This window comes from Mauremys reevesii, linkage group 1, assembly GCF_016161935.1.
Source record: "Mauremys reevesii isolate NIE-2019 linkage group 1, ASM1616193v1, whole genome shotgun sequence".
Lineage (NCBI taxonomy): Eukaryota > Metazoa > Chordata > Testudines > Geoemydidae > Mauremys > Mauremys reevesii.
This window is the reverse complement of record NC_052623.1, coordinates 356,505,458-356,533,207: the sequence shown is the minus strand read 5'-3', so window position 1 is coordinate 356,533,207 and position 27,750 is coordinate 356,505,458. Positions and strand designations below refer to the sequence as shown.

At 42.1% G+C, this 27,750-nt stretch overlaps 1 long non-coding RNA gene across 1 annotated transcript; it reads left to right on the top strand.

The window, feature by feature from the left end:
* Window positions 1-19,756: 19,756 nt before the first annotated feature.
* Window positions 19,757-26,191, top strand: LOC120395562. The gene is made up of 2 exons (XR_005592695.1): window positions 19,757-20,475; window positions 25,891-26,191. It is a non-coding gene; the product is annotated as an uncharacterized LOC120395562 (long non-coding RNA).
* The last annotated feature ends 1,559 nt before the right edge of the window (window positions 26,192-27,750 follow it).

The window sequence follows — 27,750 nt, the reverse complement described above, 5'->3', positions numbered from 1 at the left end:
TGATTTGGAGCAAATCATATAAAGGCTGCTCCCTATCACCCACAAACGAATGGGTTCACAGAAAGATTGAATGGAACTTAAAAAACTGTGCTAAGAACGTACGTCGCCAGGCATGAGAATGATGGGGACGTTTTACTTCATTGTTTGCTCAATGCGGACAGAAGTGTTCCCTGTGAATCTACTGGCTTTGCCCCCTTTGATCTCCTGTATGGGAAGCAGGTTAGGGGACCCTTAGGCCTAATCTACACTGGCAACTCTAAAAAACCACCTCAGCGAGAGGCGTAGCTGTGCTCCCAGCGCTGGTGCACTGTTTATACTGGCGCTTTACAGCGCTGAACCTTGCTGCGCGCAGGGGTTTTTTTTCACACCATTGAGTGAGAAAGTTGCAGCGCTGAAAAGTGCCATTGTCGAGAAGCCCTTAGATTTGATGGAGGCTCTGGGGAGGGCAGTACTGAGGAAAGTGGACAGCCTGTAGTGCAGTATGTCACTCGTTTTAAGGAGAATTGACAGGCAATGAGGAATTGAGGGAGACAGACCCTTGAAAAAGGTCAGGGAACTCAGCACCATTGCAGAAGTTCCCCTTAACTCATTCTTGTGTGTCTTCCTTTTCTTTATTAGCTGAAGTCTCTCACAAGACCCACTTCTCTTGGCTGCCCATGCATGGAGACGCAATGGCTGATGGTTCCAATTGATTTCACTCTCTATTAGATATGAGCAGCTGAGGGTGGAGGTGCAGAAAGGATTTCTCTAATCCAGGGTGGGTAAAGTGCCTTCCTTCAATCTCAAATTGATGGAACTGTCCTCCTTTATGCTGGTTCAGCATCTACTCTTCAACTTTAAATTATATATAAATGGGAAATGCAAAGTTTCATTGAATGAAAATCAAAGAGCCCCAATTTCAGAGCCTTAGACTCATGAACTGAGCACTGACAGCTGAGACCTTGACATGCATTTTTAAAGAGAATCTCATCTTCATTATTAGAATTTTTTTTAATTTTTTTTTAAATTTTTTTTTGGAGGATCTTTGTGGTGAAACATCTTCTCGTAAGAGTGAACAACAATCAATCACCTAAGGTCTTGCCATGGACTTTAATTCTCTTTGTTTGAAGGTTTACCACAGTGGTGCGTATTTACACTTGAGCAGACACATTGTATTGTCTCTTGGTGTAAATCAACACAGTTGCTCCAACTTCAAAGATGTTCAAGGCCTTAAAATTAAAGGAGGATACTTCTGCCCTCTTCCCTGACTATGGAACCCACTCTTGGGCATATCTTTTACGTTCTAAACAACATTCTGGCTCAGGCAGGAATGTTTTCCCTAACATGCCCTATGGTTAGTCAGATCTCATCACACAGCAATCTCCTCCTTCACCAAGAATGAGTAATTTTCATTTCTTCTTGGCTTCTTGCGGGGCTCAGTCCCCTGCATTGTCTTATAAGATTTCAGATTCTTGCCTGCTCATGGATGGAGAGATGTTTTCTGATGGAGTAGAGATTCCAAGACTTAACTTAAGCCTTATCTACAAAAGAGGATTGAATCCTTTCACTCGCCATCATCCCTACTTTGACCCGTGAGCAAATCTGTTCTAGGCAGCCCTTTGTGACCACATTGGTGACACAAGTGGAGGTCCAATATTAGGTTAAGTGTTACTCACTGTAGGATAAGATTCACCCCCGGCAGACGGCCATCACAAAGGCCCATGCTCCACTTAGGTCCCGCTAAGATCCAGTTTGAAAGTTTAGTGGGACTAAAATTGTTCATAGGGCAACAGGTGAATTTCAGATATAAGGTCCTGACAGGAAACATGCTGGAGAAAATGGAATGATTCCGATTGTCTTCAAAAGTAATTGGATCTGACCCAGTGAGAATGGAGATGGTGAGAATGCAGAAAAATGGCTCCCTCCTTCCTAGCAGGTTTACAGTGAAGGACCCAATGCACCTGGCCACGACCAGTATGAATTGAAAGGCCCAAACTGGATTCCTTACAACAGAGCCAGTTGTGCTATTGATATCGCTCAGAATCACCTTCACATTCATTCTCACTGCAGCCACAAAAAAGTCAGCAAAATGACACGAGGAATGCAGTTGGCCCATACAATTTTAAGATGAAAGAAAGATGAAGAGTGCAACGTGCACGTCACGCCCTCTGAGGCTGAGATAGGCACAATGATGAAAGCCCCTGAGGAAAACAGCTCCATCCAAAGGAGGACATAGCAAGGCAATCAAGTTGGTTTGGCAACTAATTAGGACGTCCACCACAAACAGCATCGCCGATCCTCCAGGCAGTCCTAGGAACTGTATAAAAGTGCTCACGACTCACGGCTCTTCTAATCACTTCTCCGGACTTCATCTCCTCGGTGAACTGGGTAAGTGCAATACACTCAATTGCTTACGAACTCTAGAGATGTGACAGTAGGGGCTATTTTCATTGAAGACTGAATCTTGCTTTTATTGATGTGATTTTCTATGAGGGACCAGGGTGTTCTTCCATAATTATCTTGTGTAGTTATTTAGGTGCAGGTACTGGTAGGATTCAAGGGAAACATATTTCCTATTACCTGGAAAAAGAAGTAGGGCATTTAAATCTTTTCAGTAACTTGAGAAACTCACTCAGCAATATTTCACTGGTCTAAATTAGGAATACATTTCCCTGAGATAGTAGAGAAAGGGCCAGTTCAGTGCGCTCCTACTTTATTCTGAAGCAGCTGTTACTCCTCACTATTGGAGACACAAAAATGGATGAAGCTGACAAGCGGTGTGCTCTAATCTAGCAATTCCTATGTTCTTCTGAGCGAAAAATCCACTGCTTCTCCTCAGATGGTATAAATTAGTGTCACCCTATGGAAGTCAGTGGACCTGAACTCTTTTTAACCCAGCTAAGGAGCATGTCCTTAGTGATTTCTTTGGAGAAAAGTAAAGTTTTCTGTTTATTCATCAGCAAGTATAGATGACTTCCAAATTTTGGAAACCTGATGAGCCACACTCTGACCCTGGACTCAACTCATTTGCATGCAGAGGTTAAATCCTGAAATGAAAGGAAGTGATTACCATGATCCCAGGCATGTTCTCTTTGAGAAATATCTAAAATGGACCCAGAATCGCACGTGTCCATCATGGAAAGAGTGATGCTTATTCTAGTTGGTGTTTTTCAGAAAATGTTCTAGATAGGAGGTCAAAGGGACCAGTTTGGAGGGAAGTTTAGTGCGAGTGGAGAAGAAGCCTAGAAAGAGAAAATAGGAACAAATACATGGCCACATACAAAGAGACTAAGGCAACTTGTCCTCTCTCTTGCGTGTCCCTTGCAGACCTCGCTACAATAGTCACCAAGCTTTGAAGCCTTTCTTCCACCGGCACTTGTACCTTCTTTTGACTCTAGTCCCTGTTGTGTGTTTCAGGTTTACCTCCATCCCAGAAAGATGACTTGCTCCAGCCTGTGCTATCCAGAATGCGGAGTGGCCCGGCCCTGTCCGGTCACTGGTACCTGCAACGAGCCGTGCGTTAGGCAGTGCCAAGACTCCGAAGTGATCATCAGACCCTCACCAGTTGTCGTGACCATCCCAGGACCCATTCTCAGCAATTTCCCTCAACACAGTGCAGTGGGAGCTGTAGGAGCACCTGTGGTCGGACCCGGTTACGGAGGCTCATTCGGTTGGGGGGGCTATGGAGGCCATTACGGAGGATTGTATGGTTTAGGGGGATACGGCGGTTATGGCGGCCATTACGGTTATGGGGGATTATGTGGTTATGGGGGACACTGCGGTTACTTAGGCGGCTATGGTTATGGGGGATTATGTGGTTCTGGGGTATCTTGCCATAGGTACCTCAGTGGAAACTGTGGGCCATGCTAAACCCAGCAGGAACATCCATGGAAGAAGGAAGAACCAGGAAATGAACAGCCAGATACGGATTCACCCCTGACCTTTTGGCCATGGCTTTCAGAAGTGCTGGGCAAACAGGGCTCCAGCTGAACTCAGTGGGAGCTGTGTGTGCTCAGCACCTTGGGCTGACAGCCATGCTGCCTTTCTAATGTTACGCTTTATGACTCTTTCTGCCAAGGCTTTCCCACCCGTATGCTGATTCTCGCTTTCACCTGTGGACTCAATCTGAATTAGACGCAGCCTGTTTACACTGACCCCGCTGTGTAAAGGAAACAGGGGCCTTAAGACAGATATCAGTTACATTTGTTGTTAGTTAAGTCCCTTTAGAAGGGAAAAAGAGACCCTGGTGTCAAGGAGAATTAGGCCCCACATGTTCTATCCTTTCCATCGATATGTATCTTTAGCACCTCACTTTGACCTTTTCTGAGGCCGACATATAAGGAGAAGTCGCCTAATTCTCTGCTTTTATTTTGTTTTGTGTCATTTCCCAACCACTGGGGTAAAACAAGGACCTTAAAATGGTTGTAAAGGGGACTTGTTTGTCAACCTCTGCAGCTGCACCAATGCAAGCAGAACATCTTGTCTGAAATACACCTATTGAGGCCTGCGATCGGTCATGGCCCTTCTTGAAACACTGGAAATACATTCTTTCTGCTCTGTAGTATTACTTCTGTAACTGTGTACTGCCAATTTCATTTGCATTAAAAACTCTGCTGCATCATAATATGGGTCTTCTGGTTCTCCTTGTTCCTCCCTCCTTGCTTAAAAATCGCAAAATTCCTCCCTGTGGAACCGGCAACACTGGGCACTTCTCCAGTTGCAATTTTCAAAGATCTGGAGTGATAGGAGAATCCAGCCCTTGGAGTGGCTGATAGCTTTCTGCAGGCCCTGGGTACCAGGGTGCAGTTCCTCCCTGTATTACCAATTTTAGCAAAGAGTCTTTTCCTGGAAAACATTTTTCACTTCAAGAATATCAGTTTTTCCTTTGGTATCAAGAAGACTAACCATATGGTTCATGGTGAGCATTTGGGTGAGTCATTGAAGGACAGCGACCCTGGTTTTTGTATGTGTCACCTGGCCTCAGTGGCTCACAGCTGAGAATACCAGATTCAGGACAAACTGTTGAGGGATATGGCAGACTCACCCCACACTGGTGGTTATTCTGATGTTAGATACCAAGCTAGTAAAAAAGTAAATTTCTGTCTCATCACAGTGGTTAACAAGAACTCAAAAATGCAGTCTCCAGCCCTTGTTTCATCACCCCAACACTTTATGACGACTGATTATTAAAAACCAATTTCATCATATAGAAGATTCTGCTTATCCTAAGAGATCAGCCATATAGCCGGGCCAATATATAACTCAGATCTAAGGCAGTTCCCCACCTATGGGAGCAGCAGAGTCAGCGGTGAGAGTGGGGGCAGCGCGCAGAGCCCCCTATTCCTTCCCCAGGGGCTGCCGGGATATGCTGGATTCTTCCTGGAGTTGTCTGGGGCCAGGAGAGGCAGGGAGCCTGCCTTAGACCCACTGCACCGCCTACCGGGAATTGCCTGAGGTAAGGCCAGTCGGAGCCCAGACAGCTTATCCCCCCTGCACCTCTGCTCCAGCCCAGAAGCCCTTCCTGCACGGAACCCCCCCTACACACACAGTCCGATGAACCCTCCTGCACACACACTCCCTTCCAGTGCTATGCAGAATGGGCTATGTAAGAGTTACTCTCCCATTAGTGATGTATTTGGTAGCCATGAAATATAAGTGTCCAGTAGGTTCAGGAGATACAAGTTAGTGTTTGGTATGAGTAGTCCCAACTATTGGGGTTTATTTCTGACCCTGTGAAACACTCTCTGTGTGATCTTCACCTGAATGTGCCTCCATTTACCTCCGTGTCAAACAGGTATAATTATAATTTTCATGGTGAATGCTCTGAGGCATCCTCTGATCTAAACACTTTAAAGCACTTTACAATCATTCATTGAGTTAATATGGTCAAAGAGATGTATTGGTATAGTAGTAATAACTTTTTACTGGGATTAGATGTTCCTATCTTGAAGATTAGATTCACTTTAAAAATGAGTGTCAAGGTCTCAGATGTCACTCCAGTGCTCAGTTCATGATTCCTAGTCTCTGAAATTCTTTGCATTTTCCTTTTATATGTATTAGGGCTGTGAAGCAATTAAAAAAATTAATCATGAGTAATGGTGCAACTAATCGTGCTGTTAATAATAGAATACTATTTATTTAAATATTTTTGGACGTAGTCTACATTTGCATATATATTGATTTGAATTGCAACACAGAGTACAAAATGCACAGTGCGCCGTTTATACTGATTTTTGACTAGAAATATTTGCAGTGTAAAAAAGAAAAGAATGAGTATTTTTTAATTCCCTCACTGAAAGTACTGTAGTTAAATCTCTTTATCATGAAAGCTGAACTTACAAATATAGAATTATGCGCAAAACAGAAATGCATTGTGAATAAAACTATGGAAATCTTTAGAACTTACAAGTCACTCTGTCCTATTTCTTGTTCAGCCAATCGCTCAGACAAACAAATTTGTTTACATTTGCAGGAGATAATGGTGCCCGCTTCTTGTTTACAATGTCACCTGAAAGTGAGAACAGGCATTCGCATGGCACTATTGTAGTCGTCACAAGATATTTATGTGCCAAATGGCTAAAAATTCATATGTTGCTTCATGTTTCAACCACCATTCCAGAGGACATACATCCCATGCCGATGATGGGTTCTGCTCGATAACGATCCAAAGCAGTGCAGACTGACGCATGTTCATTTTCATCATCTGAGTCAGATGCCACCAGCAGAAGGTTAATTTTCTTTTTGGAAATCTGGGTTCTGAAGTTTTCACATTGGAGTGTTGCTGTTTAAAGACTTCTGAAAGCATGCTCCACACCTCATTCCTCTCAGATCTTGGAAGTCACAAATTTAATTAACAAATTATTTTTTTAACGAGCACCATCAGCATGGAAGCATGTCCTCTGGAACAGGGGCCAAAGCATGAAGGGGCATACGAATGTTTAGCATATCTGGCATATAGATACTTTCCAATGTCAGCTACAAAAGTGCCATGCGAATGCCTGGTCTCACTTTCAGGTGATATTGTCAATAATAAGCAGGCAGCAGTATGTCCCATAAATGTAAACAAATTTGTTTGTCTTCGCAATTGGCTGAACAAGAAGTAGGACTGAGTGGACCTGTAGGCTCTAAAGTTTTACATTGTTTTGTTTTTGACTGCAGTCTGTAACAAAAAATCAATATGTGTAAGTTGCACTTTCACAATAAAGGGATTGCACTACAGTGCTTCTATGTTTTTGTTGTTATCAGCAGAAAGGAAAGTAGAATGTTTGAAGTAAAATGTTTCAGGTATTCCGAATGTGGATTCATTTTCACTAACCTCCTCAGAACTATATTTTCCTCAAACCTTCTACAATCTTGTCAGCCAGGTCCTCACGGGTGTATAAGAGGTGGGGTCTTGCTAGTCAGGCAGTGAGCTATAAGAACGAAGCGAAGTGAGAGCCGAGCTGCGATACCGTCAACCTTTTTTATTGTGTAATTGTGAAAATGTACTTCTGTAAGAGGTGAAGAGTGTAAGTAGCGACTAATACAGGACATATTTAACGAGACACATGTGGTATCTATCGAACCTTATGTATGCAACAATATAAAAAAAATACCATTAATTCTTTTGCCATACTTAACATGTAATGTTTGATGACTTTCTAAGACTGCGGAACATAGACCTTTGCTCTCCCTAATACTCTCTGTTTTCCTTCACAGAAAGTAAAAGATGCCCCCGAAGAAGCCTTCAAGTGCTCAGTAGAGGAGCAAAAAGCTCAGTTACAATCTAGTTTGCAGAAAGGGACAAATTTGATGGGAAAATATCTGAAACAGAATGACATAGACTGGGCATTGGCCATCGTCCCAGTGCAAAAGAAATTGAGGAGCAAAGCATAAATGAGGAAAGTCCTATTACTAAGGAATGAGCAGATGTAGCTGAAGATAAGGAATGCAAATGTGAGGAAAGTGATGGAGAATCATCCAGTTTTCCTGGCAGAATAAAGGAAACTGATGATAATTATCAGTGGTTCACAGTCATGTTGGAAGGGCATAACGAGTAGGGTCCCACAGGGATCAGTTCTGTGTCCGGTTCTGTGTCCAGTTCTGTTCAATATCTTCAGCAATGATTTAGATAATGGTATAGAGAGTACACTTCTAAAGTTTGTGGATGATACCAAGCTGGATGGGGGTTGCAAGAGTTTTGGAGGGTAGGATTAAAATTCAAAATGATCTAGACAAACTGGAGAAATGGTCTGAAGTAAATAGGATGAAATTCAATAAGGACAAATGTAATGTGCTTCATTTATCAAATCAATTAATCCAGAGGTAGGCAACCTATGGCATGGGTGCCGAAGGCGGCACACGAGCTGATTTTCAGTGGCACTCACACTGCCTGGGTCCTGGCCACTGGTCCACAGGGCTCTGCATTTTATTTAATTTTAAATGAAGCTTCTTAAATGTTTTAAAAACCCAATTTAGTTAAAATATAACAATAGTTTAATTATATATTATAGACTTATTGAAAGAGACCTTCTAAGAATGTTAAAATGTATTACTGGCAAGCAAAACCTTAAATTAGTGTGAATGAATGAAGACTCGGCACACCACTTCTGAAAGGTTGCTGACCCCTGGATTAATCAGATCCTGTTTTATCATCAGTGATCCTAATCTCTACTGATATTGATCATAGAATTTTGAAGGGCTCTGGCAAAATGGAAGATATGATGTTTCCAGTAAATGAGCAGATCACACAGCAAAAGAATGCTCACGAATGGTGAGAAACTGACTTGGCCTGGGCTAGTTACTCAAAATGAACTGACAAAGTCTTCTGCTTTTGTTGCAAAATAGTTGACAAGAATGCCAAGTCTCTGCTTGAGCTTTTCGGATACAATTACTGGCATAACTTAGCTGATGTTCTGAAGCAACAGGAAAAGTCACCCGGCCATTTTATGGCCTACTCCAAACGGATGGCGGTCAAGACCAGGCCCAAGCTGAAGAAACGCATAGACACAGAAAACCAGTACATTATTAATGGAGAAACCCAGCACTGGAGGAATGTGCTCAAGCGTCTGATCTCAATTACCCTCTTCCTTGCAAAGAATAATCTGGCTTGTCAGAGCTCATCGGGTAAGTTGTTCAATGAACATAAAAGTAATTTCCTTGGTGTGGTAGAGCTCTGTGGAAAATACGACAATGTCCTGTATGACCAGCTAAGTCGAGTAGTTTGTAGAAAAATTATGGACCATTACTGCAGCAAAGCAATTCAAAAGAAATCGATTGACCTTATGGCAAGGAAGGTGCTTGATAACATAGATACGACTCAGCAAAGTAAAGTACTATGCCATAATAATGGACTGGACTCCCAACATTAGTCACAGTGAAAAGATGTCCTTTACAGTAAGGACCAGGAGGATGGCTGTAACCAAGTAAAGGAACACTGTGATGGGTTTGGTCACAGAGACCCGCTTGGGACTGTCACCTGATGTGCTGAGACTACCTCTGAGCCCATTTTCCCTGACAGCTTGGGAATTCCAGTACCCTGTCTTGTTGAGACAGGGCACACAAGCCTGCTGCAAAACAGACCCAGGGTCTGAACCACGTCCTCAAAGCTGCGGACTTAACTGAAAACAGCTTAGCAACTGCTCCTGTCTCCAGCACCCAGACACCCAGCTTCCAATGGGATCCAAACCCCCAAATAAATCTGTTTTACTCTGTGTAAACTTATCCAGAGTAAACTCATAAGTTGTCCACCCTCTATAACACTGGTAGAGAGATATGCACAGCTGTTTGCTCCCCCAGCTATTAATCCCTTATTCTGGGTTAAAAGTGATTTTATTAAGTATAAAAAGTAGGATTTAAGTGATTCCAAGTAATAACAGACAGGACAAAGTAAGTTACCAAGCAAAGTAAAACGAAACATGCAAGTCTAAGACTAATACGTCAAGAAACTGAGTACAAGTAAATCTCACTCTCAGAGATGTTCCAATCAGTTTCTTTCACAGGCCGGAATCCGACACGAGGTGCAAAGTTGGCAAACCAGATCACTGATTTCAGTGGTTTAGCACAATATCCCATTGCCAGTAAACGTTGTAAGAAAGACAATAAAAACTCAGTCGATGGACATCATGACCGCTACTACTTTGATAAGATGCTGTCTTGATTTCATTGTGGCTTACAGAGACAACAGATTTGAAGAGGCCCTGACTGTTGCCAAAGAAATGGCAGAAAACTTAGCAGCTGACCTGTCTTCAAGGAAATTCATATTCATTGGAAGAAGAGACAGTTTGGATAAGAGGGCAGAGACGAGGTGATGGGAAGGTCAAAGAAAAATTCAAGAGGGAGTTTTTTTGCTCACTCGTCAACACTGCTCGAGTGTTCATCGAAGAAAGGTTCAGACAAATGAAGCACAGAGAAAAGACCTGGGGTTTTTTGTATGACCTTAATAAGCTGCCAACAGACACAAAAAGACTCATGACCAATTATACAGATCATCAATCAATGCTGACGCATGGGGAATATTCGGACCTCAATGATAAAGACCTTTGTGTCGAATTGGACAACATCCATCACATTTTGCCACATGGGAAGCACTCTCCACTCCAAGTTCTCCAATTCATTCATAATGAAGAGCTGAAGGACACTTTTCCTAATGTGTGGACAGCTTTGAGGATTCTGCTCACACTGCCGGTCACAATGGCTAGTGATGAGTGCAGGTTTTCAAAGCTCCAGCTCATAAAAACATATCTTCAATCAATGATGGCCGATGAGAGACTAACATTGCTTGCTCTTTTATCACTTGAAAATTCCATTGGCCAGCGTTTGGATCTCTCTGATGCTGTGCTACAGTTTGCAAGGGCAAAGGTGAGAAAAGCGAACTTCTGAACTAAAGCACTAGGGTAACATCCTAAGGCTGTCGCCTGCGGTAATACTATTTAATGCTGATCTAGCCAGTGTTGGTGCACAGTTCAATTGCTGGATGTTAGTACAGTTCAGTTATTCTTAAAATTAAAAAAAAATTCTATAAGCTTAGAGGAAATGACTTTCTTTATTTGCTTATATATGGCAGGAATAAATATAGATTTACAGACCCTAGCATGCAACTATATTGACTTATGTGACAGGGATAAATCATGCATGCAAATCATACATCAAAGTCATGAAATGCGCTACAAATGGTATTCAAAAGTTAAAAAATTGGAGGAGGGAGCAGTGAAGATGCTCCTCACCTGGGGCAACATTTGGTCTAGGGCCGGTCTTCTGTGCACGTCACACCATGTAGAGTTAGGAACAAATTAGGGCTGTCAAATGATTAAAAAAATTAATCACAATTGATCACACTGTTAAACAATAATAGAGTATCATTTATTTAAATATTTGTGTATTTTTACTACATTTTCATATATATTTATTTCAATTACAACACCGAATACAAAGTGTACAGTGCCCACTTGATATTATTATTTCTGATTACAAATATTTGCACTGTAAAAAAGAAACAAAAGAAATAGTATTTCTCAGTTCACCTAATACAAGTGCCGTAGTGCAATCTCTTTATCATGAAACTTGAATTTACAAAGGTAAAATCATGTGCAAAAAATAACTGCATTCAGAAATCAAACCATGTAAATCTTTAGCACCTACAAATCCACTCAGTCCTACTTTTAGATTAGGCAATCGCTCAGAAAAACAAGTTTGTTTACATTTGCAGGAGATAACGCTGCCCGCTTCTTGTTTACAATATCACCTGAAAGTGAGAACAGGCGTTGACATGGCACTGTTGTAGCCGGCGTCATAAGATAAAGAGATTCCACTATAGCACTTGTATGAGGTGAATTGAAAAATACTATTTCTTTTGTTTTCCATTCTTACATGCAAATATTTGTATTCAAAAATAATATTGTATTCTATGATGTCATAGAAATCAAAATATTTGAACTGTAGAAAAATATCCAAAAATATTTAATAAATTTCAATTCTTATTCCATTGTTTAACAGTATGATTAAAACAGCAATTATTTTTTTACTCACAATTATTTTTTTCAGATAATCATGTGAGTTAACAGCAATTAATCAACAACCCTCAAAAAAATTAATCATCAACAACACAGAGAAAAAAATTATATCAGTTAGAGGAGTTATGAAAGATTGGTTTGTAGCTAAATGGCCTTCAGGAAAAAAGGGACTCTCAAGTCCTCCAGCCACTCTAAAAAAGTTTATTAAAACACTCCTGACTATGGGGTCTTCTAACCACGTTAACTTATTCTCCTATGTGAACTAGAGATGTCCTGAAAGTGAGAACAGGCATTGACATGGCATTGTTGAAGCCGGTGTCGCAAGATAAAGAGATTCCACGATAGCATTTGTATGAGGTGAATTGAAAAATACTATTTCTTTTATTTTCCATTCTTACAGTGCAAATATTTGTAATCAAAAGAAGTATTCTGTGACATCATAGAAATCAGTATATTTGAACTGTAGAAAAACTGCCAAAAATATTGAATATATTTCTATTCTTATTCCGTTGTTTAACAGTATGATGAAAACTGCGATTATTTTTTTAGTCGTCATTAATTTTTTTTCTGTTAATCGTGTAAGTTAGAAGCAACTAATAGACAAACCTAGAAAAAATTAATCATCAAAAACACAGAGAAAACAATTATATCAATTGGAAGAGTTATCAAAGATTGGTTTGTAGCTAATCAGGCCTTCAGGAAAAAAGGGACTCACAAGTCATGTTAACTTCCTCTCCTATGTGATCTAGAGATGTCCTATAATTTGCTTGCTCCAGCCACATTCATATGACGTGTTAGTGATTCTTTTAACTTAGCACTGAATCTTCCACATACACTTTATAACTCTTAACAATGGGAATGGATTGGGGTCATTTCATTTTTCCCCATTATTGAGTTGCAGGTGTTGGTCTTTTCATGGTTTAGAAGTTAAGATCTGGGTTTTCGGAGCAAGAGATGGAGTTGAGACACTAGAGCCTATTGATTTTAGTTGGAACGTGGGCATTCAAATCCCTTAGGAAGCTCTGAAAAATCTCACCCACAATTTTTAATTTAGGGTTTAGGAAGAAATTCCATGTTTCCTCTATAAAGAACTAACTCATTGTGCTTCTGCTTCCTTCTGAAGCAGCTGGTGAATGACACTCATTGAGACAGGATACTGTATAAGTTGGGCCATTCTTCTCTTCCAGCCTGGCAACTGCTAGCTTCTCATACGCAGGAGTAATTCTAGGTGCAGATCTTTGTCAATGAGAATGATGCTAGGTGATCTCTTATCCATGAATATGGACCGTTTCTGCATTTTACATTTCTAACAGAAGCTGCGTAACGGAGAAGTTTTTCAACTTTTTCTTTTATTGTGTTTTGCTTTAGTTGAGACTGACCAGAGTGGAACAAGTAATTAAAAGTGGTGGCAGACCGATTTGATTGTCAAACTCTGCAACTGCAATAAAGAAGCAAGAGAACTGTGTGAGAAATACATCAGTTTGGAGCTGCTGATAGGACACAGCCTTTCATGAAACCAGGGAAATCTAGTCTTGATACTCTGCTTTCTTTCTTTATTCTTTATTTTGACAAGTTTCAACTCCCCTTTATTCCAAATTCAAATATATACTACCTCATACTACTGGTCTTCTAATTTAATTGCTCTTCCATTCGTTATCTTTTCCTATCACCAAAGGCTTCGACATCGTTTGGCCAAAAATGTCGTCCAGGTTTGGATACCTTCAGTGTTGGCGCACAACTCAGGAAACCTGTAGTCTGTTATAAATAAATGTTGGGCATGAACTGCTCCGGTTTGCTTCAGTGGGACTTTTGAGTACTCAGCACTTCAGAAAAATGGGCTTTTATATAAAATCAATGGCTCCTTTGGAAAGAGGTTGGCTTAGCTCCATCCGGAAGTCAGGTCATTGGACTATTGTGTTATTTAGCCCAGGTGCAATTCTCTTAGGTCTGAATTCTTGTTTGAAATGCTCTCCCTGGAATTCACAGGTTCAGATTTCCTAGGCCTTCCAATTTAAAGAAAAGAAAAGGTGTGTTTGCAGCATACTTGTGAAAACATCTTTTGGTCATGTCATTTCAGCAAGGAGTGGAGATTGCTGCTGACCAGTTGATGAACACATCAGGGCAAAGAATGAGAAGAAGATTAATTTCATTGAGTTATATTGGTGCAATGAAATAAAAAAATCTCAATATGAGGCTGATCTATTTCTGCCTCATTGCCCTACAGCTCCACCATTGCAAAGTAAGTTCAAAGCTCATGTCAAGGAGCTGACTCAGTTAAATTTAACCCCCCCTCCAGTAGATTGCCTTAAAAGATGGCTTTCCAGATGGATGCTTCGTGCTCCATGTCACTGGACATTGCATTAGAGGAGAAGAGAAGAATGTCCTGGAAAAAGGAGAATTATTCAGAGACGGCTACTGACTCCATAATTATGTTTCCGCAGAGTCTCTGTTGGACAGTTTATTAGTCAAAATGCTCTCAAATGACATGCCAGAGATACATTGGTTTTTACATTTATCCTTAGCACCGGGAGGAGCGGTGATGATGGAAATGGGGTTTTGTTTTTTCCGAGGGCTCCCGATAGGCTTGCTAACTATCCAGTCACACAAACCCAAACACTGTTGTCCCACCTCTGCCCCTTCCCCAAGACTCCATCCCCCACTTCACTCCTTCTCTGAAGCTCCACCTCGCTCACTCTATCCCAGGGCCACCCGGTGGGGAGGGCAAGTGGAAAATTCTCGTGGGACCCAGGCCCCCGGAGCTTCTTCTGCTCCGAGTCTTTGGCGAGGGGGGTCCTTCCGCCCTGGAGCGCAATTATCGCCAAAGTGGAGGGCCCCCACCGCTGAAGACGCCAGGCCCCCTGCATCCTCTGGGTGGCCCTGCTCCATCCCCCCTCCCTCCGTCACTTGCTTTCCCTTACCGTCACTCACTTTCACGGTGCTGAGCTTGGGAGTTGGGGTGCGGGAGCAAGTGCTGGCTCTGGGCTGCGGCTGAGGGGATCGGAGTGTGGGAAAGGACTAAACCTGGGGCAGGGGGCAGGTGAGCAGGAGGGGTGCGGGGTACAAGTTTTGCTGACTTTTTGGGGAACTTTTTGGGTGAAACATCTTCTGATCTAAGTGAGAACAATGATCAACCATCGAGAGTCTTACAATACACTTTAATTCTCTTTATTTGAAGGGGTTGGCTCAATGGCAGGTATATACACTTGAGCAGATTTAAATTGTCTGGTACCAAAATTTTTCCCGGATGAATTCCGTATTGAGATTTTATTCCTATTTTTCAGATGAACAAACTTGAAATGTACACACTGGTAATGTTCAAGAGAACCTACCCTGTGCCTTGTTTCACAAACCTGAAAGAATTCATTACCATTGGGTTCTTCTGACCCATTAGAGAGATGTTTTTCCAAGAAAAGACAAAGGAATGCACATGGGGCTATCGCACTCTTAGAAAAGATAGAAATTGACAGACACGTAATTCCTTTGGAGAAGTATTATCCTCACATGTAAGGACAGTGAAAGTCAATCAGAACAGTAGCCAGCTTTTTATTATTGATGCTTAAATCCAAGGATGCAATCATTTTTTAACCAGACATATTACTAACCCTGTCTTGTAACAGAGTATAACAGGGATCACCTTAGAGCTCAGCCTGTGGTAGGAGGAGTCAAAACGATTGAGCTGTTGTTTTTTTCTGCAGCTGACCCCCGTTTGTGACCTTCACCTCAACATGCCTCTTTTTCTAGGCCTATCAACCACGGAGAGTAAGGGTGTTAAGGCTGGAAGTTCTTCAGCATACTCCAAACTCAGGAGTTCAAAGCACCTCATAAAAACTGACTGGTGTTTCACACGTGCAAGGGGAGAATATTCCTAGATTGTTGTTGGGATTAGACACCTCTGCAATGAGTCCTGCAATCACTTTAGACAAAATGGAAGCCAAGCTCTCATGTCATACTGTTAATAAAGTCATAACTTAAAGCCACACAATCTGGGGATGTTTCATTTTCACTTGAATGTAGTTTTGAATTTGATATATTTCTTTTAAAATGTATTGCAAAATTAAGGTGCCCCTTGGTGTAAATCAGCACAGTTGCTTCAACTTCACAGAGGTTCAGGGCCTCATAATCAAAGGCAAACTCCTCTGCCTCATTTCCTGGATATGGACCCCACCCTTGGGGATCTCTGTCACACTCTAAACAACATTATGGTTCTGACAGGAATCTCTTCTGCAACATGCCCTATGGCTGTGCAGCATTTATGTCAAATCTCATCCCACAGCCACTTCCTCTTTCCTCTAGAAGGGGTGATTTTCATCTCTCTTTGGCTTCTTGCTGGGGCTCATTGCTGGGCTCAGTCACCTGCATTGTCTCACAAGATGTCCTTTCCCTGGCTGCTCATGGATGGAGTGAAAGTTTCTGATAGAGTACAGGCTTCAAGAATTACCTCAAACCATTTCCATATATGAGCACTGCTTACTTTTCCTCTCCGCCATCCCTCCCCATGATCCATGAGCAAATCTGCTCTAGGCAGCCCTTTGAGACGGCATTGGTGACCCAAGTCTGGCTTTAGATCAGGTTTTACTCACCATATGATGATATTGACCCCCGAGCACAGGGCCATCACAAAGGCTCCTGCTCCACTTAAATGTCATTTGAGAGCATTTCCAATAATAAACTGTCCAACAGAGACTCTGCTGAAACATCACTATGGAGTCAGCAGCCCTTTTTTAGAATAATCCTCCTTTATCGAAGACATTCTTCTCTTCTCCTCTAATGGAATGTCCAGTAACATGTAGCACATGTAGCACATGTGTTCACAAGGATGTTGCAAACACAACTGACTGCCTCAGTTCTACCGCCTCAGTTCTGCCCTTATAGAAAAACTACACTACACCAAAGGCATCTGCAGGAGTCATGAAAGACAATGGAGCAAATAATTAAGGAATCAATGTGCAGCCTGCTAGAAGAGAATAAGGTGATAAGTGACAGCATGGATATAGGAAAAACAAAATCTGTCAAAACAACCTAATAGATTTCTTTCACTGGATAACAAGCCTTGTGGATAGTGGGGAAGCGGTAGATGTGGTATAGCTTAATTTTTAATAAGGCTTTTCATACTTTCTTGCCTGACCTTACCATAATATGGAGATACACCTATCTTCTAGCACTGGAAGGGACCTGAAAGGTCATTGAGTCCAGCCCCCTGCCTTCACTAGCATGACCAAGTACTGATTTTGCCCCAGATCCATCAGTGGCCCCTTAAGGATTGAACGCACAACCCTGGGTTTAGCAGGCCCTTTTTATGAAGTGCTGAGTTCTCAACACTCCCACTGAACTGATGGGAGCTGTTCGCACTCAACATTTTTTGAGAACGGGCCACAAGCTTCCTGAGTTGTGCGCAACCCCTGGAGGTATCCAAAACTGGTAAAATGACGAGGAAGCCTTTGGTGATATTAAAAGATAACAAATGAAATAGCAAGTAAATCAAAAGACCAATTAGTACGAGGTAGTATACAAAAAAAAAGGAAGTGGAAAATGGTCAAAAGAAAGAAAGAAAACAGAGTAGGAAGACTATATTTCTGTGGTTTCATGAAGGTCTGCATCCTATCCCCAGTTCCAAAGGGGTGTATTTCCCACACAGTTCTCTTACTTCTTTAATGCAGCTGTAAAGTTTGACACTCAAGTCTGTTTACCACCATTTTTAATTACTTGTTCCACCCTGGTCAGTCTCAACTAAAGCCAAACACAATAAAAGCAGAAGTTCAAAAACCTACTCCATTATGTAGCTGCTGTTAGAAAGTTAAAAGGCAAAAAGAAACAGTCCATTTTCATAAATAGGAGATCACCTAGCTGAATTCTCAGTGACACTAAAGTATTTTGACAGTGCTCTGGCATGGGAGAGAGCCATTCTTAACAATGTAGATGTAGGCAACAGCCTCCTTTTGGTCCCTGCTCTTTACAGAGAGGAGAAATACCCATCTTGTAGTTGAGAATCAGGCCCACTGGACTGACAATGGAGGAAGCCCATAGCCAGGAAGGCATTTGACAAAACCCATCAAGTGTAACGTGGGAAACATGAGGAATGTTTGCAGAGGTGCTGATGAAATGAAGCTCTCTCGTTATATCACACTGAGTTCGGGGTACTCTACAGTTCTCAAAGTACGGCCTACGAACTCAGACGTGAATCTGTATCCTGCCATTCATGTTCTGATTCTGCCTTTTCCCATAGACATGCCTGCTGGGTTTAACATGGCCCATAGCTTCCTCATTGAGTTAGTGCATATCCTTTAGAACAGCATCCAGGCTTGACCGACCATGTTCCTAGCTCAGCTGTTCCAATGGTTAATTACCCTCACTGTGAAAACATGACATCTTATATCTAGCCGGAATTTGTCTGCCTGGCAGCTTAACAGGGTGCTGCCCTGCTGGTTTCTGGGGTTTTTTTCCTGCGTGTTGCTTTCTTGTCAGTTTTACAAACTCTTGATCAGCATTCGGCTCCGTCTGTAGACAGGCTGCCTCTGTGAAGCGGGCAATACCCAACACAAGCAAGACCCACTTGACAGTGAGAGAACCAGGTCACTTCTCTCCTGCCTGATTGGAGCAACTTCACCCCTTTGTGTGACCTGCCTTAACTCCCAGACTTTAAGCACATGATTTCTAGTACAGATACATAATTATCTGCCTTAACTCCTAGACCTTAAGCACGAAATCAAAGAGCCCCAATTTCAGAGGCTCTGACTCATGCATTTTTAAAGAGAATTTAATCTTCATTATTGAAACATTTAATCCCATTAAAAAGTTACTACTATTATAATAATACACCTCTTTGGCCTTATAAAACATAATGTGTGTTTGTAAAGTGCTTTTAAATGCTAACATCAGAGGATGCTTCAGATAATCCACCCTGCATTTTACAATTATACCTGTTTACCATGGCACAAATTTAGTGAAGGTCAGACAGGGAGCGACTGGCAGAGTCAAAACTGAACCCCCACTTCTTCAGTTGCAACATCAAACATGTCTACCTCTCTAATACATTACATTTCATGGCTTCCAAATCACTAACCTGAGAGTAACTCTTAGAGAGGCTCATTCTGGATTTTTTCATTATTTTTTTCTTTTTGATGTTTTTTTGGAGGATGTCTGTGGTGAAGCATCTTCTCATGTAAGAGTGAACAACAATCAACCACCTAAAGTCTTGCCATGGACTTTAATTCTCTTTGTTTGAAGGTTTAGCCTCAGTGGTGCATATTTACACTTGAGCAGACACACTGTATTGTCTCTTGGTGTAAATCAATACAGTTGCTGCAACTTCAAAGATGTTTAAGGCCTTAAAATTAAAGGAGGATACTTCTGCCCTCATCCCTGGCTATGGAACCCACTCTTGGGGATATCTTTTACATTCTAAACAACATTCTGGTTCAGGCAGAAATGTTTTCCGCAACATGCCCTATGGTTAGTCAGACTTTATGTCAAATCTCAACACACATCAATCTCCTCCTTCACCAAGAATGAGTAATTTTCATTTCTTCTCGGCTTCTTGTGGGGCTCAGTCCCTGCATTGTCTTATAAGATTTCAGATTCTTGCCTGCTCATGGATGGAGAGATGTTTTCTGATGGAGTAGCGATTCCAAGACTTAACTTAAGCCTTATCTACAAAAGAGGATTGAATCCTTTCACTCGCCATCATCCCTACTTTGACCAGTGAGCAAATCTGTTCTAGGCAGCCCTTTGTGACCTCATCAGTGACACAAGTGGAGGTCCAATATTGGGTAAAGTTTTACTCACCGTAGGGTAAGATTAACCCCTAGGCAGACGGCCATCACAAAGGCCCATGTTCCACTTAGGTCCCTGCTAAGATCCAGTTTGAAAGTTTAGTGGGACTAAAATTGTTCATAGGGCATTTTACTGTACCCCTGCCAACAGGTGAATTTGAAATATAAGGTCCTGACAGGAAACATGCTGGAGAAAATGGAATGATTCCGATTGTCTTCAAAAGGAATTGGATCTGACCCAGTGAGAATGGAGATGGTGAGAATGCCGAAAAATGGCTCCCTCCTTCCTAGCAGGTTTACAATGAAGGACCCAATGCACCTGGCCATGACCAGTATGAATTGAAAGGCCCAAACTGGATTCCTTCCATCAGTGCCAGTTGTGCTATTGATGCCGCTCAGAATCACCTTCACATTCATTCTCACTGCAGCCACAAAAAAGTCAGTAAAATGACACAAGGAATGCAGTTGGCCCATACAATATTAAGATGAAAGAAAGATGAAGAGTGCAACGTGCACGTCACACCCTCTGAGGCTGAGATTGGCCCAATGATCAAAGCCCCTGAGGAAAACAGCTCCATCCAAAGGAGGACATAGCAAGGCAATCAAGTTTGTTTGGCAACTAATTAGGACCTCCATCACAAACAGCATCGCAGATCCTCCAGGCAGTCCTAGGAACTGTATAAAAGTGCTCATAACTCAGGGCTCTTCTAATCATTTCTCCAGACTTCATCTCCTCGGTGAGCTCGGTAAGTCCAATTACACTCAATTGCTTACGAACTCTAGAGATGTGACAGTAGGGGCTATTTTCATTGAAGACTGAATCTTGCTTTTATTCATGTGATTTTGTATGAGGGACCAGGGTGTTCTTCCATAATTATCTTGTGTAGTTATTTAGGTGCAGGCACTGGTGGATTCATGGGAAACATATTTCCTATTACCTGGAAAAAGAAGTAGGGCATTTAAGTCTTTTCAGTAACCTCAGAAAGTCACTTACCCAAATTTCATTTATCTGAATTAGGAATACATTTCCCTGGGTTAGTAGAGAAAGGGCCAGTTCAGTGCGCTCCTACTTTCTTCTGAAGAAGCTGTTACTCCTCACTATTGGAGACACAAAAATGGATGAAGATGAGAAACGGTGTGCTCTAATCTAGCAATTCGTATGTTCTTCTGAGTGAAAAATACACTGCTTCTCCTCAGATGGTATAAATTAATGTCACCTTATGGAAGTCAGTGGACCTGAACTCATTTTACCCCAGCTAAGGAGCATGTCCTTAGAGATTTCTTTGGAGAAAAGTAAAGTTTTCTGTTTATTCATCAGCAATTATTGATGACTTCCAAGATTTGGAAACCCAATGAGCCCTACTCTGACACTGGACTAAACTCATTTGCATGCAGAGGTTAAATCCTGAAATGAAAGGAAGTGATTACCATGATCCCAGGCATGTTCTCTTTGAGAAATGTCTACAATGGACCCAGAATCGCAGGTGTCCATCATGGAAAGGGTGATGCTTATTCTAGTTGGTGTTTTTCAGAGAATGTTCTAGATAGGCGCTCAAAGGGACCAGTTTGGAGGGAAGTTTAGTGCGAGTGGAGAAGAAGCCTAGAAAGAGAAAATAGGAACAAATACATGGCCACATACATAGAGACTAAGGCCACTTCTCCTCTCTCTCGCGTGCCCCATGCAGACCTCGCTGCAATAGTCACAAAGCTTTGAAGTCTTTTTTCCTCCGGCACTTGTACCTTCTTTTGACTCTAGTCCCTGTTGTGTGTTTCAGGTTTACCTCCATCCCAGAAAGATGACTTGCTCCAGCCTGTGCTATCCAGAATGCGGAGTGGCCCGGCCCTGTCCAGTCACTGGTGCCTGCAACGAGCCGTGCGTTAGGCAGTGCCAAGACTCCGAAGTGGTGATCAGACCCTCACCAGTTGTTGTGACCCTCCCAGGACCCATTCTCAGCAATTTCCCTCAACACAGTGCAGTGGGAGCTGTAGGAGCACCTGTGGTCGGACCTGGTTTTGGAGGCTCATTCGGCTGGGGGGGATTGCACGGCTATGGAGGCTATTACGGAGGATTGTATGGTTTAGGGGGATACGGTGGTTACGGCGGCCGTTACGGTTATGGGGGATTATGTGGTTATGGGGGACACTGCGGTTACCTAGGCGGTTATGGTTATGGGGGATTATGTGGTTCTGGGGTATCTTGCCATAGGTACCTCAGTGGAAACTGTGGGCCATGCTAAACCCAGCAGGAACATCCATGGAAGAAGGAACAACCAGGAAATGAACAGCCAGATACAGATTCACCCCTGACCTTTTGGGCTTGGCTTTCAAAAGTGCTGGGCAAACATGGCTCCAGCTGAACTCAGTGGGAGCTGTGTGTGCTCAGCACCTTGGGCTGACAGCCATGCTGCCTTTCTAATGTTACGCTTTGTGACGCTTTCTGCTAAGGCTTTCCCACCCGTGTGCTGATTCTCGCTTTCACCTGTGGACTCAATCTGAATTAGGCGCAGCCTGTTTACACTGACCCCGCTGTGTAAAGGAAACAGGGGCTTTAAGACAGATACCAGTTACATTTGTTGTTAGTTAAGTCCCTTTAGAAGGGAAAAAGAGACCTTGATGTCAAGGAGAATTAGGCCCAACTTGTTCTACCCTTTCCATCATTACGTATTTTTAGCAGCTCACTTTGACCTTTTCTGAGGCCGACATATAGGGAGAAGTTGCCTAATTCTCTGCTTTTATTTTGTTTTGTCTCATTTCCCAACCACTGGGGTAAAACAAAGGCCTTAAAATGGTTGTAGAGGGGACCTGTTTGTCAACCTCTGCAGCTGCACCAATGCAAGCAGAACATCTTGTCTGAAATACACCCATTAAGACCGGCGATCGGTCATGGCCCTTCTTGAAACACTGGAAATACATTCTTTCTGCTCTGTAGTATTACTTCTGTAACTGTGTACTGCCAATTTCATTTGCATTAAAAACTCTGCGGCATCATAATATCGGTCTCCTGGTTCTCCTTGTTCCTCCCTCCTTGCTTAAAAATCACAAAATTCCTCCCTGTGGAACCGGCAGCACTGGGCACTTCTCCACTTGCAATTTTCAAAGATCTGGAGTGATAGGAGAATCCGTCCCTAACCTATCAAGAAGACTAACCATATGGTTCGTGGTGAGCATCTCGGTGAGTCACTGAAGGACAGCGACCCTGGTTTTTGTATGTGTCACCTGGACTCAAGTGGCTCACAGCTGAGAATACCAGATTCATGACAAACTGTTGAGGGATATGGCAGATTCACTTCATGCTTGTGGTTATTCTGACGTTAGATCCCAAGCTAGTAAAAAAGTAAATTTCTGTCTCAATACAGTGGTTAACAAGAACTCAAAAATGCAGTCTCCAGCCCTTGTTTCACCACCCCAACACTGTATGATGACTGGTTATTAAAAACCTATTTCATCATATAGAAGATTCTGCTTATCCTAAGAGATCAGCCACATAGCCAGGCCACTATATAACTCAGATCTAAGGCAGTCCCCCACCTATGGGAGCAGCAGAGTCAGCACTGGAGGTGGGGGCAGCACGCAGAGACCCCTATTCCTTCCCCAGGTGCTGCCGGGACATGGTGGCTACTTCCTGGAAGTAGTGCGGGGCCAGGGGAGGCAGGGAGCCTGCCTTAAACCCACTGCACCACCTACCGGGAACTGCCTGAGGTAAGGCCAGTCAGAGCCCACACCCCTTATCCCCCCTGCACTCCTGCTCCAGCCCAGACCCCCCTCCTGCACGGAACCCCCCCTACACACACAGTCCGGTGAACCTTCCTGCACACACACTGCCTTCCAGTGCTATGCAGAATGGGCTATGTAAGAGTTACTCTCCCATTAGTGATGTATTTGGAAGCCATGAAATATAAGTGTCCAGTAGGTTCAGGAGATACAAGTTAGTGTTTGGTATGAGTATTCCCAACTATTGGGGTTTATTTCTGACCCTGTGAAACACTCCCTGTGTGATCTTCACCTGAATGTGCCTCCATTTACCTCCGTGTCAAACAGGTATAATTATCAGAGGGGTAGCCGTGTTAGTCTGGTTCTGTAGAAGCAGCAAAGAATCGTGTGGCACCTTATAGACTAACAGACGTTTTGCAGCATGAGCTTTCGTGGGTGAATACCCACTTCTTCGGATGCACTTCCGAAGAAGTGGGTATTCACCCACGAAAGCTCATGCTGCAAAACATCTGTTAGTCTATAAGGTGCCACACGATTCTTTGCTGCTTCTAGGTATAATTATAACTTTCATGGTGAATGCTCTGAGGCGTCCTCTGATCTAAACACTTTAAAGCACTTTACAATCATTCATCGAGTTTAATATGGTCAAAGAGATGTATTAGTACTGGGATTAGATGCTCCAATCTTGAAGATTAGATTCACTTTATAAATGAGTGTCAAGGTCTCAGATGTCACTCCAGTGCTCAGTTCATGATTCCTAGTCTCTGAAATTCTTTGCATTTTCCTTTTATATGTATTAGGGCTGTGAAGCAATTAAAAAAATTAATCATGAGTAATGGTGCAACTAATCGTGCTGTTACTAATAGGATACTATTTATTTAAATATTTTTGGATGTAGTGTACATTTGCAAATATATTGATTTGAATTGCAACACAGAGTACAAAATGCACAGTGCGCAGTTTATACTGCTTTTTTACTACAAATATTTGCAGTGTAAAAAAGAAAAGAATGAGTATGTTTCAATTCCACCATTGCAAGTACTATAGTGAAATCTCTTTATCATGAAAGCTCAACTTACAAATATAGAATTATGCGCAAAAGAGAAATGCATTGAGAAATAAAACTATGGAAATCTTTAGAACTTACAAGTCACTCTGTCCTGTTTCTTGTTCAGCCAATCGCTCAGACAAACAAATTTGTTTACATTTGCAGGAGATAATGGTGCCCGCTTCTTGTTTACAATGTAACCTGAAAGTGAGAACAGGCATTCGCATGGCACTATTGTAGTCAGCGTCACAAGATATTTATGTGCCAAATGGCTAAAAATTCATATGTTGCTTTATGTTTCAACCACCATTCCAGAGGACATACATCTATGATGATAATGGATTCTGCTCGATAACGATCCAAAGCAGTGCAGACTGATGCATGTTCATTTTCATCATCTGAGTCAGATGCCACCAGCAGAAGGTTAATTTTCTTTTTGGAAATTTGGGTTCTGAAGTTTTCATATTGGAGTGTTGCTGTTTAAAGACTTCTGAAAGCATGCTCCACACCTCATTCCTCTCAGATCTTGGAAGTCACAAATTTAATTAACAAATTATTTTTTTAATGACCCCCATCAGCATGGAAGCATGTCCTCTGGAACGGGGGCCAAAGCATGAAGGGGCATACAAATGCTTAGCATATCTGGCATATAGATACTTTCCAACGTCAGCTACAAAAGTGCCATGCGAATGCCTGGTCTCTCTTTCAGGTGACATTGTCAATAATAAGCAGGCAGCAGTATGTCCCATAAATGTAAACAAATTTGTTTGTCTTCGCAATTGGCTGAACAAGAAGTAGGACTGAGTGGACCTGTAGGCTCTAAAGTTTTACATTGTTTTCTTTTTGACTGCAGTATGTAACAAAAAATCAATATGTGTAAGTTGCACTTTCACGATAAAGGGATTGCACTACAGTGCTTCTATGTTTTTGTTGTTATCAGCAGAAAGGAAAGTAGAATGTTTGAAGTAAAATGTTTCAGGTATTCCGAATGTGGATTCATTTTCACTAACCTCCTCAGAACTATATTTTCCTCAAACCTTCTACAATCTTGTCAGCCAGGTCCTCACGGGTGTATCAGAGGTGGGATCTTGCTAGTCAGGCAGTGAGCTATAAGAACGAAGCGAAGTGAGAGCCGAGCTGCGATACCGTCAACCTTTTTTATTGTGTAATTGTGAAAATGTACTTCTGTAAGAGGTGAAGAGTGTAAGTAGCGACTAATACAGGACATATTTAACAAGACACATGTGGTATCTATCGAACCCTTATCTACGCAACAATATAAAAATCTACCATTTCTTCTTTTGCCATACTTAACATGTAATGTTTGATGACTTTCTAAGACTGCAGAACATAGACCTTTGCTCTCCCTAATACTCTCTGTTTTCCTTCATAGAAAGTAAAAGATGCCCCCGAAGAAGCCTTCAGGTGCTCAGTAGAGGAGCAAAAACTTAAGTTACAATCTAATTTGCAGAAAGGGGCAAATTTGATGGTAAAATATCTGAAACAGAACGACCAGGACCGGGCATTAGCCATCATCCCAGTGCAGAAGAAATTGAGGAGCGAAGCATAAATGAGGAAAGTCCTATTACTAAGGAATGAGCAGATGTAGCTGAAGATAAGGAATGCAAATGTGAGGAAAGTGATGGAGAATCATCCCGTTTTCCTGGCAGAATAAAGGAGAGTGATGATAATTATCAGTGGTTCACAGTCATGTTGGAAAGGCATAATGAGTGGGGTCCCACAAGGATCAGTTCTGTGTCTGGTTCTGTGTCCGGTTCTGTTCAATATCTTCAGCAATGATTTAGATAACGGTATAGACAGTACACTTATATAGTTTGTGGATGATATCAAGCTGGATGGGGGTTGCAAGAGTTTTGGAGGATAGGATTAAAATTCAAAATGATCTAGACAAACTGGAGAAATGGTCTGAAGTAAATAGGATGAAATTCAATAAGGACAAATATAATGTGCTTCATTTATCAAATCAATTAATCCAGAGGTAGGCAACCTATGGCATGGGTGCCGAAGGCGGCACACGAGCTGATTTTCAGTGGCTCTCACACTGACTGGGTCCTGGCCACTGGTCCACAGGGCTCTGCATTTTATTTAATTTTAAATGAAGCTTCTTAAATGTTTTAAAAACCCAATTTACTTTACATATAACAAGAGTTTAATTATACATTATAGACTTATAGAAAGAGACCTTTTAAGAACGTAAACATGTATTACTGGCACGCAAAACCTTAAATTAGAGTGAATGAATGAAGACTCGGCACACCACTTCTGAAAGTTTGCTGACCCCTGGATTAATCAGATCCTGTTTTATCATCAGTGATCCTAATCTCTACTGATATTGATCATAGAATTTTGAAGGGCCCTGGCAAAATGGAGGATATGATGTTTCCAGTAAATGAGCAGATCACACAGCAAAAGAATGCTCACGAATGGTGAGAAACTGACTTGGCCTGGGCTACTCAAAATGAACTGACAAAGTCTTCTGCTTTTGTTGCAAAATAGTTGACAAGAATGCCAAGTCTCTGCTTGAGCTTTTTGGATACAATTATTGGCATAACTTAGCTGATGTTCTGAAGCAACAGGAAAAGTCACCCAGCCATTTTATGGCCTACTCCAAACGGATGGCGGTCAAGACCAGGCCCAAGCTGAAGAAACGCATAGACACAGAAAACCAGTACATTATTAATGGAGAAACCCAGCACTGGAGGAATGTGCTGAAGCGTCTGATCTCAATTACCCTCTTCCTTGCAAAGAATAATCTGGCTTGTAAGAGCTCATCGGGTAAGTTGTTCAATGAACATAAAAGTAATTTCCTTGGTGTGGTAGAGCTCCGTGGAAAATACGACAATGTCCTGTGTGACCAGCTAAGTCAAGTAGTTTGTGGAAAAATTATGGACCATTACTGCAGCAAAGCAATTCAAAAGAAATCGATTGACCTTATGGCAAGGAAGGTGCTTGATAACATTGATACGACTCAGCAAAGTAAAGTACTATGCCATAATAATGGACTGGACTCCCAACGTTAGTCACAGTGAAAAGATGTCCTTTACAGTAAGGACCAGGAGGATGGCTGTAACCAAGTAAAGGAACACTGTGATGGGTTTGGTCACAGAGACCCCCTTGGGACTGTCACCTGATGTGCTGAGATTACCTCTGAGCCCATTTTCCCTGACAGCTGGTAATTCCAGTACCCTGTCTTGTTGAGACAGGGCACACAAGCCTGCTGCAAAACAGACCC